General features: G+C 39.1%; 1 protein-coding gene across 1 annotated transcript in view; it reads left to right on the top strand.

The window, feature by feature from the left end:
- The window catches only part of LOC146552239 (immunoglobulin lambda-1 light chain-like), a 164,057-nt gene that overhangs the window by 80,609 nt on the left and 71,758 nt on the right, over positions 1 to 11,690 (top strand). The gene's annotated exons all lie outside the window — the stretch shown is intronic.

Here is an 11,690-nt window from a genome sequence, read left to right as displayed (position 1 = left end):
AGTAGAGCTTCAGCAGTTACACTGCGACTCAGTGTTTTCTGTTTTTGTTTTAAGTTTTATTCTGGGAATTGTGGCTTTCTGTCTTGTATTTTCTCTTTTACCTCTTTTAAAACACCCACGTCCAGTGTTCAGTGTTTTGGGTTTTGCTTCACTGTTGTCTTGTCTAATTAGGTTCAGCTGTGTCTCCCTCCTGTCTGCCATTTTCTTGTTACCTTGTGTGTATATTTAGTGCGTGTTTACCTCTGTTCTTCGTCAGAGCGTCTGCCTATCATTCTGTGTACCTCTGCTGGAGCAGCGTTCAGATAGCTGCTCTGCTCTATGTTGGTACAGGGCATTGAAGATGATAACAGTGAGTGAATTATATTCTTAAATTTAGTTACAGCACTTTGAGAAAGACATCTACTGTGATGAAGTCTACTCTCCACTGCTGTGTAATCAATTATTGTACTTAGAACAGGATTAGACCAGATAAGGTTTTCAGGAAACACTGTTAAATGTTCAGTTTCTATGCCATATGTTAAAACAAGATCTAGAGTGTGATTAAAGTGGTGGGTGGGTTCTTTTACATTTTGAGAGAAGCCAATTGAGTCTAATGACAGATTAAATGTCTTGTTGAGGCTGTCATTTTTAGCTTCTACATGGATGTTAAAATCACCCACAATAATTATTTTATCTGAGCTGAGCACTAAATCAGATTAAAAGTCTGAGAAATCAGACAGAAACTCTGTGTAAGGCCCAGGTGGATGATAGATGTGAACAAATAAGAGTGCTTTTTGGGGGGTTTTCCAGCCCGGGTGAACATGTTTAAGCATCAGGCTTTGAAATGAATTAAAACTCTGTCTTGGTCTGTGGTTGGTTAATAAGCTGATGTGGGAAATTCACTTTCCCTGTCATTGGTTATAATGATATGCCTGATTGGTGTATATACAGAACTTCTTACAGTCCTTTTGCATAGCAAGTAAATAATGTCTGCCTGTGTGTGTGATGGCTGCAAATGCAGTCACACTAAATGAAAAAAGTGACATTGCAGTGTTTTCATCTGCTGACAATCAATCAAGTTGTTTTAGGAAAAAAAACCAAACAGAAACATGGCTTTGGTGTGCTGGCAAAACATACTACCTAAACTTGTTATGATCTATTAAACTTCTTTTTTCGTTATGTCACATGCACATGTTTTATCCACATGACGTAACCCAAAAAACCAAAGAAGGAACCTGGTGTCCAATGCAGGAAAGGTTATTAAGTCTAATCTCATCAAGATCTGCTGATGACGAGATCATGATTCCTTACATATGACAGACTGACACCCACAATAGTCAACATGAGCTTATTGCGATAACCACAGCTTGTCCTTTTGGTACTTCAGGTTTTGTACTGACAGAACTACTGATACAACAGCACTCCAAGGCTTAGCCAAGAGAATTGGTTGAAAGTAGATCTGTAGTAATGCAAAGATCAGAGAAGCTGGGCATGAACTCACACTGGGAAAAGTAAAACGAACAATATGATCAATATGATTTTTGAAGAAAACTTTGTGTGAGAGAGAACACTGCTAAAAAGTGCAGACAACAACAAGTTAAAGCTTCGTTCAAGCTTTAATGATCTTCATGGGATGATATTGGGAATATAAAGCTTAAAAAATACAAAAACAAACAATAAAATCTGAATGTAATGTAACGATTAGGGGAATGTAACAAGAAAACTGTGAATTGGTGTAACCAGATGTTTAAAAATTCCCCCAAAGAAGTGTAGATGAGTATTTAGTGCTTGGAGAAGTTACTGTGTTCAGTGGTCTGTGTCAGAGTTTCTTCCTCGTCAACAGCTGCAGTCAGTTCCTGCTGTAACAGCTCAGTGTCTCTGCAGTCTGACTGAGGGAGGTTTTTGTACGACTACAAATCACTGTGTGAACACATCAGCACTGTTTATTTCATGGTAACTCTGACAATAATAAACTGCTGCATCTTCAGCCTGAACTCCACTGATGGTCATAGAGAAGTCAGAGCTGCTTCCACTGCCACTAAATCGAGTTGGTGTTCCTGACTGAAGCGTTGTTGCATATTTTATTAGGAGCTTTGGAGTCTGTCCAGATTTCTGTTGATACCAGAATATAAAATCACCATTAGAATTTCTGTAAACAGCTTGGCTGGTCCTACAGGTCAGAGTGACAGTGGATCCAGGAGTAAATGTCAGTACTGGAGGTTGAGTCACAGTCACCTGACCGCTGCATCCTGCAGACAAAAACAAATCATTCATTTATCAGCAGAAATCAATGAGAGAAAAAGCAGCACATCATGTTTGAAATGTTGCTGAGTGAATGAACCTGTAAAACAGCAGCAGGTCAGCGTCCAGATGAGGATGGTGATGAGAGTCATGGTGGTTGTGCTTTCTGCTGTGTTGACTGACAGATGTGAGTCCTGCAGTGTTGAAGTCACAGGACTATAAACCTTCTCAGTTCTCTGGAGGATCAGCTGATGATGCAAAGCCTCCTCTCTATGGAAATCATTTCTCTGCTCTCAACACACTGAAGGCAACGTGGGACAATATTATTTGGATTTACATGAATTATTATTACATTATTCATTACTATTATTACATTATTATGATCCCAAATGAACAATAAGACATAAATCTGAAAATTTGTTGGGGTTTTTTCATCTGAAATAAAATGGTACTTTGGTCATCACATATACAGTTTCTGTTTTTGGATCAACAAAAATCAATACAAAATCAATAGTTCTCTTGTTTTAATTTTTAACCCACAATTTTGCATTTTTATAGAGTTTTAAAGTCATTTTAAAAACATAACCAATTAAGAAATATTATAGAAAACACAGAGATTGTAAAATGTTAGCTTTACTAGAAAAAAAAGTGGTTAGATGCTTGTTCAGAGTCCTGCAGGTGTTTGTGCAGCCACTTAATGACTCTGAATCACTGTGGTGGACTTTTTGTGGAGGAACCAAACTCATCAGTCATTATAAGTACCCAAATCTATCAAGAGTATAACTGCAGCAACAAGACATTTACTCTCAAGTATCACTATCAGTATAACTCTTTTTTTTTTTATTAATATGAAAAATCATTAAAATATGAAAAATGTATTTAGATGATGTCTACCAAAACTTAACACCAAAACAAATCAACAGCTCACTGCATTCACTTTAACATTGTGTTACATTCATGTTATTTAAAACATCTTTTCAGACAAATATGGTTTTATTCAGCTCACAAAAGAAAATTCATTTTAACTACTTGATGAGTCACTGTTCATTTCCCTTCCATTCCTTTGTATACAATGCAGGTTTTGACACTTTAGAAAAACAGTTTTATATTTGGCAGGTTTAGTACATCTTTCTGAGCTGCATGGATATCCTGGCAAGCTACAGTATAGGCTGTGTATTGTTACGACCCGTCTAGGGCCAGGCCATAACATGAGCGAGGCACTCGCTTCCCTCCCCAAGACCCAAGCAGTCACACGCAACAATCCGTTAGATGTGAAGTGATTTATTTACAAGGTGAATAAAGAGAACCAAAACGGGAGTGTCAACACTTCAGGGTGAGCCAAGGCCAAAACAATAAACAAAACAAACCTACACAAATCCCGCACCCCTGACCTCACCAAAACAAAGTCAAAAATAAAGACAGAGTCTGACCTCCTTAACTAACTCAAAACAGGAGAAAACGGGTGATCAAAATAAACGGCAGCTCACCCCTACCCACTCCACTTCCACAACTTTCAAGCGTATACTGCAGCCAGCGGCTACCACAGGACTACTGCTGGGTGATGAGGAGAAACGCGAGGGCCTCTCCCGCTGTAGCACTCCAGCCTCCTTTTAATGGGCGGGTCCTCCAGCTGGATCCAATCACGCCGGGGCAGTATATCCACGCACCAATCGGAACAGGGCCCTGGCACAGCTAAATTAACATAGAAAAAAACACAACACCTGCACAAACAAACACATGGACATACAAGTTCGTAACAGTATACTTTAGTGGATGTCTGAGTTGATCTTTGGCAATTCCCATTAATTAGCATTAATAATCAACGAGCTTCCTGTGGTTGGATTTATTTACTTTTGGAAAGAGTTGAGCAAAATTGAAAGTTGAAAGTGTGTTTTTCCTTCTCACAGTTGAAAGGTGCTTGCTTAGGGGTCATTTGATTGTTTGGGTTTTCTCTTTATTACTGTAAGGTCTTTACTGTACAATAACAGAGCTCCTTGAGATGACCATTGTTGTCATTTGGCAATATTTAAATACAACTGAACTGAAATATTTCCATTGTATGCCAGCTCAGTGTCCAGATGAGGATGGTGATGAGAGTCATGGTGGTTGTGCTTTCTGCTGTGTTGACTGACAGATGTGAGTCCTGCAGTGTTGAACTCACAGGACTATAAACCTTCTCAGTTCTCTGGAGGATCAGCTGATGATGCAAAGCCTCCTCTCTATAGAAATCATTTCTCTGCTCTCAACACACTGAAGGAAACTTTGGGGCACAAAAAAAAAGAGAAAAATTGTTTAGATTAATACCATTAATGATTTTATGGAATAGACGAAAATATGTTGGAAACATTTACATATTTTTAACACCTGGATTAAAATGGCACTCTGGTTTGCATGTTTACTTTTTGATTTTGCTATCAACAAATACAATATATCTGTATAGTTGTTAATTATATTGTCATAGTCTCATAATTCATTATTTTTTGAATCCTTTCTAGTTGCTGTGTTAAACAGTGTTCTTTATATTTAAATAAATATGTGTGATGTGAAAATTACGTTTTGTCTTTCGGTTCGTATAACTAAAGATACAATTATGATAATCACGATTTAAATTCATTAAATAATTTTAAGTCACTTTAGGTAAATATTCTTCTGCATTTAATCAGGTGTACTGTGATGTTTTACATAAGAAAAGGTTCATTTTCAGGGGTTAGAGGTTTGTTCAGAGTGGGTGTGGTGAGGCCCACCCTCACTGTCCATCCAAAGAGGAAGACAAACAGAGTAGTGCCACTGTGGTGTGTTTGGCCACCGGGGGTTTCCCCTCAAACTGGAAGCTGGGCTGGAAGGTGGGGGGCACCAGCACATCCTCAGGGGTTTTAACCAGCCTGGAAGTCTTGGGGACAGACGGCCGCTACAGCTGGAGCAGCACCCTGAGCCTCTCTGCAGACCAGAGGAGGAAGGTGGGCTCAGTGAGCTGTGAGGCCAGTCTGAGTGGACAGAGCCCCGTCACTCAAACCTTGAACACTGACCAGTGCTCAGAGTAGAGCTTCAGCAACACTTCCTGTCTGCATATGATGTCTTTTATAGTTTGATGAAGCTACATGTTTCTGCTGTTGCGATATTTCTGCAAACATTTGACTTTCTAATGATGTGCATGCTAAGTTTATCAGCTAATATTATCCATGTTGACTTTAAAAATATGGTGTAAAAAAAGTAAAAACACAAAATAAAATCACAGCTTATGAAAAATCGCTTTTGTTTTGTTCTTGGGGAGAAGCTTTTAAAAGTTTATTTGTGTGCAAAGTCAGCGATCATCATTGACCTTTGAAACAAAAGATAAAGATACCAACTAAAATCCAGCTTTATACTGGTGAGGAGTTGGAAAACTGCCATTATGAATGTAACATGGTCTTATAAATTGCAAAATGTAGCTGAGTCTCTGCTGCCCCACTACAGCTGAATTTCCCACCTCCCAAATACAACTTTAACACCAGATTACAACCCTGTGGTAGGAAACTGATAAAACAACATTTTCATGCATGAAATGCAATCATTGTTTGATTCAAATCAAAGTATGTGATTTTTATTTAAGTTAAAAACTGTGTACAGGGTCTGGGTTCAATATTTGGTTTTGACTAAGACTTGAATTTTGAACCTCTAAGCCCATCCAGTCTTGTTTTCTCAAGTAATTAATACTGCAAAAATCTAACTCAAAGTATTATCAAAGAACACCACATGTTCTCTTGCCTCCCTTTGTGGCTTTTTGGCCAACTGTAGAATTAATATTAACATTTTATTAATCAAATTTAAAGCCTTTTCATGAAATGTTGTGAGACAAGCATTATATGTTACAGATTCTAAACAGTGTTACTTCATTTAAAATCTTCTCAATAATGTGATCAGGAATGCGTAAATATTTTATTTTCCACCTCTGAAAGTGAACTCAGTGAACCAGTGATGCATGTCAGAGTCTGTATCAGAAGCTCACAGCTGCAACACTGCAAATAGTAACTGAGGGAGGTTTTTGTATGACTCTGTATCACTGTGTGAACTCTGGGCCTCTATACAGTCCCATACAGTAGTAATCTCCTGCATCTGCAGCCTGAACTCCATTGATTGTCAAAGTGAACTCAGGCTCAGATCCACTGCTGCTGAAATGACTCGGAGTATCAGATTCACGGCTGCTGATTTTGTAAAACAGCAGTTTGGGAGGCTGTCCAGGTTTCTGTAGATACCAGCTGAGATCATTGCCAACTCCTTCACTGGCTGTACAGCTCAGAGAGACCGTCTCCCCCAAAGCAGCAGCTTTAAACACAGGAGACTGAGTCACAGATGAACTGGCATCTGATCCTGGAAATTAAAATATGTTACTTTGTTAAAATGACAGTGTGATGTAAAGTACAACATAACAGAGAATATAACAGAACCACATCACTCATCACCTTGAAGTCTGAGCATGATTGTGATGAGCAGTGAAGTCAGTAACATCATCATCATTATGATAAATCTCACTCTGCACAGACGTGCCTCACTGGTTCTTCTTAAACATTTTTAGGATCAGTGAAGCGCAGCAAGCATTCAAAACACAACCTGCAAACAAATACCTATATTCTCATGTCAGTTGAAAGCTCTGCACCTGCAGCCTTCAGCCAGACTGAACTGTAAATCACAGTGTGAACTCTCCACTATCAGACAGTAATAGTCTCCAGCATCGCTGATGGATAAAGTCTATTGAGAACCAGATCTACAGCCTCTAAACTGAAACAGAGTTCCTGAGTAGAAATGTATCGTCTAGTATATTAGAAGTTTGGGAGGCTGTCCAGGTTTCTGAAGGTATCAGCTTAGAATAGCACTAATATTTGAACTCCTTGTGCAGTGATGGTCACAGTCCCTCCAAGACTGACAGATTTAGTTTATCAGTTTGAGTAAGAACATTGCTGGCAAATGACTGGTAAATGAAAATTTAATTGATTTCAATCTTAAGAAAAAAACATCCCAAAATACGTCATTTTAAATCAGAAAAACTCTGACAGCATAACAGAATAAAAAAATGAGTCAGAAACCCAACATCACAATCAGAGTTATTGAAAACATCGACTTAATGCAGTTTTCAGTGTGAGTGAATGAACAGTTCAGAACAGTGACAGAAGAACTTAAACTCTGAGAAGCAGTGAGGCATAAAAATCATGCAAAACACATTTAGGCGGCAACCACACATCTGTTCTTGTAATTCAGAAAAGTAGATATTATTGATAATTACGTGATTGAGCTGATATATTCTTTTGGAAAAGTGTTTTTTCTTCATGGCAGAATTTCACTTTCGTTTTCTTCCTAATGGCAAAACAAGCAGCAACATGGCAAAGCATACTGTCCAAAGCCTTGAGAAAAAAAATTCTCCTCTTTGTCACATATAGATTTAGATTGAATGCTGGAATAATGTGTTTCACAAAGGAATATAAATTCCTGAGTTAAACTTAGACTGTACTTAGTGGCATTTGACCCATTGCCTGAATTTTTTCTTCACATGCTAGGTTGACACTCATATTTATCAAAATATCATGGACTTATTTTAAAAAGGACTTCTCTTTTTATATCTTAATTTTTTTTCTTCCACTTCCACTTTACAGCAAAATAGCCAATATCTTAATATCACTGCACTTTAACTCTTTGTGTGGTTGGATTTTATTACTCTAGTGAAAGGCTGTCCAGCTTTTTACCCATGTCTCCTTGTTACAGCTCTAGCAGTTTTGTGTGTTGTGTGGGTGTGCCCAGTCTCTTCCAGGAGCTCAGCTGAGTGTTAGTAGTGTAGTCTGCCTGTATTAATGGAGAGTGGTGTTGAGCTCCCAGTGAGTATCTGGTATTTGCTGCCAGAAAATACCAGATACATTTCCCAGGGTATTGCAGGTTGTAGTTGTTTTTTGGTTTTCAGTTCAAACAGTGGTCTAGCCCTTTCTTTGAGTTAGTATCTTTTTAAAGAAAACTTTGATTTTCACAGTTTATTCTGTTTCTCTGCTCTAAACACTAGCAGGGGTTGTGGGCCAGTTGATGTGATAGAGGGGTTCCTCTTGATCACTTAAGTCTTAAGAGAAGAAGACATACTACTAAAGTAGCAGCACCCGGAGGCTATGCTGGGAGAGTAGTTACAGGGTCATCTCTCATGACCTTAGGCAGTCCCAGTCTATCTACAAGAGCCAGTGTGCAGGGTACAACACTGCTGTAAACTTGGAGTCATAGATGTCTTCATGTATGCTCAATCATCCAGTTAAGGAAATCCCAAAAGTTCATTCTGTTCATCTGGGCGTAGCATTTACAGTGGGAGCAACGTTTCGTCACCCATACCAGTGACTACTTCTATGTAGGCTGACTGCAGGTTTCCCCAACCTTTATAAGGAGTATGTGCAGAGATATTTAAAGGGGCGGGTGCTTAAAGTTAAAAGGGACCAGGCTGAGAAAACACACATTTATCAAGAATCTAACATGGAATTGCATCATACTATATCACTGTCATCAGGTGGGGACAATGCAAAGCAAACATAGCCTATGTTTTACTTGATGGGGTACAATGTTGCTGTTGATGGGTTGCTGCTGCTCCTGCTGCTGATAGTGCTGGTGGGAAGGGCTGTGTTGATTTGAGACTGCAGACATAAAAAAGTCCATAGGAGAGATGGTAGCTGATAAAACAAGTGTTATGAGATGATAATAAAATGTAAAGATTGGTGACAGCGCTTGGAACCACAAGGCAACAGATTGAAAAAAGAGTGGGAAATAAACTAGGCTCTGCCTGTGAATCACTCTTTGCCTCTCTTCCTCCTTCCACCTCATCTTCATCTGATCTATCACTCTCCACTTGCTCTCCATCTGAAAACAAGGCACAATTTGCTGTTGCTTAATCTATTATTTAAGTATCTGCAATTAACAGCTTTTGCACCTAATCCATAATAATTTAATGATAGAAAAATGTAGAACCAAATCATTGCAATTGTGTTTATTATTGTGTTTATATTTGAATACCTCTGCAATGTAACAACTGGTACATGTGTTATTGTTGCCTGTACTCTTTTTCATCCAGCTGTTGCCTTTAGCAGCCTCACATGGCTCCTTTTGTTGCAGTTTTTGCCATATTTGAAATAAAAATCTAATCTAATTTGTTTCTTAATGTATTTTCTTTACAATACAGTGTGTTTTTTGTGAATATCATAATTATAATAATCCACAATTATGTGGATATGCATATTAGATAGATTTTAACAAAATAAAAGCCCTCCAGGAAGGTCAAAGTCCTGTAACTTACTTTAAAAAGAAATATTTAGTTCCCTAAAACAGTGGAAAGAGCTAAAGTCCCATGACAGCTTTACCCAAATAGCTAGCGGCTAATGACCACCACTTCTTGTGCAGTTAATAAAGGACAGGTAATGTTTTGTCGTGCTGTTGCACAGTGCAAACAAAGCATGCTCATTTGTTTCAAGTCATCGGTTGCCAGAAGACAACTTAACAACATGTACATAATAACCTAATACTCCTGTGTGCTATAGACTATTTTCAGATCCCTTCAGAGATATTCAATCAGGTTCAAGTCTGGGCTCTGGCTAATTTAACTGGTGGTGAAACCTTTAGTTCTCATCTAAAGCAATCTTTAGGTGACACCGTAAGAGGAGATAAGGTTGTAACCCCCCCCCCCCCTCCCCCTTTTGTAGAGTCAAAATGAAAAAGTGGTCACTGAGTTAATATTGTCAACTGAGACAAATTACATTTTCAAACACAATGTATAACAATGCTGTATTTTGTTCCAGAAAAAGGACAAAATACCAATGAGTCCCTGAAACGAGACCCAGGATGTGGTTACAGGAAGAGGGTGATAGATTGTCTGAAGCAGTTAGAACAAGGCAATGCTATTGATCGGACCTTATATCACAGGATGACACCTGGGTGAAAATCAAATTGCAGGACGCACCAGAATTCACGGATCACATTAACTCGTTGGACCAATACATCAAGTTTACAAGGGAGGATATCAAAAATGGCAGGTTGGCCTTCTTAGACTGTAAGATTTCCATAAGTAATGGGAGACATTTAGAAGCTGATGTGTACTGTAAACCAACGCATACGGATGAAGATGTACACATCTTGAACAGGGATGAATGCTGGTTTGAGCGTGGAGTCACAGAATCCATTTACATGAAAGGGAAAAGCCATCTCTGGATTGAGGAGGGAGCCTAAGGGTACATCTTTCACCATTTTACAGTGCTGTGATTGCAGCCATTCCCCAATTCTCTGTGTATGGTACTCATGGCCATAGAGCAGTGGTCATTGATCATGGATTTATGGTCTTTGATCACTGGCTGTTGATCAATGGTCATGACAATTTGCATATTAATGATCAATAAACTGACCTCACAGCACATTGTTCGCCAGTGGTGCTAGTTTCATTCATTATGCAAATGAATGAATAAAAAGCTGCAGTCAGCTGAGAGTGAAGAAGTCAGTTGTCCCACTGAAAGGCTACGTCCAGATGAACAGAATCGACTTTGGGAGTGTTGGTTAGGTTACTATCAGCTGCGTGTTCAGTGGTCTGTGTCAGCAGTCTCTCCTTTTTCAGCAGCTGCAGTCAGTCCCTGCTTCAACAGCTCAGTGTCTCTGCAGTCTGACTGAGGGAGGTTTTTGTACGACTACAAATCACTGTGTGAACAACCAAGTACTGTCTATGTTATGAACACTCTGACAGTAGTAAACTGCTGCATCTTCAGCCTGAACTCCACTGATGGTCATAGAGAAGTCAGAACTGCTTCCACTGCCACTAAATCGAGTTGGTGTTCCTGAATGACTTATGCTCACTTGCTTTATTAGAAGTTTTGGTGTCTGTCCAGATTTCTGCTGATACCAGGCCATACACTGACGACTATCACCACAGTTGGAATATGTTGCTGGGTTGGTCCTACAGGTCAGAGTGACAGTGGATCCAGGAGTAAATGTCACTACTGGAGGTTGAGTCACAGTCACCTGACCGCTGCATCCTGCAGACAAAAACAAATCATTCATTTATCAGCAGAAATCAATGAGAGAAAAAGCAGCACATCATGTTTGAAATGTTGCTGAGTGAATGAACCTGTAAAACAGCAGCAGGTCAGCGTCCAGATGAGGATGGTGATGAGAGTCATGGTGGTTGTGCTTTCTGCTGTGTTGACTGACAGATGTGAGTCCTGCAGTGTTGAAGTCACAGGACTATAAACCTTCTCAGTTCTCTGGAGGATCAGCTGATGATGCAAAGCCTCCTCTCTATGGAAATCATTTCTCTGCTCTCAACACACTGAAGGCAATGTGGGCACAGAATCAGAAGAAAATTGATTGAATTAATACCATTAATGATTTTATGGAATAGAGAAAATATATTGGAAACATATTTACGCATTTTTAACACCTAGATTAAAATGGGAGTCTGGTTTGTATACTTACTTCTGATGTTGGTATTAACGAAT

The sequence above is a fragment of the Mchenga conophoros genome, linkage group LG19, assembly GCF_057382185.1.
Source record: "Mchenga conophoros isolate Kocher_MC1m ecotype Shallow Benthic linkage group LG19, M_conophoros_male_GT1.1, whole genome shotgun sequence".
Classification (NCBI taxonomy): Eukaryota; Metazoa; Chordata; class Actinopteri; order Cichliformes; family Cichlidae; genus Mchenga; species Mchenga conophoros.
This window is presented reverse-complemented; position numbering and strand designations above follow the sequence as displayed.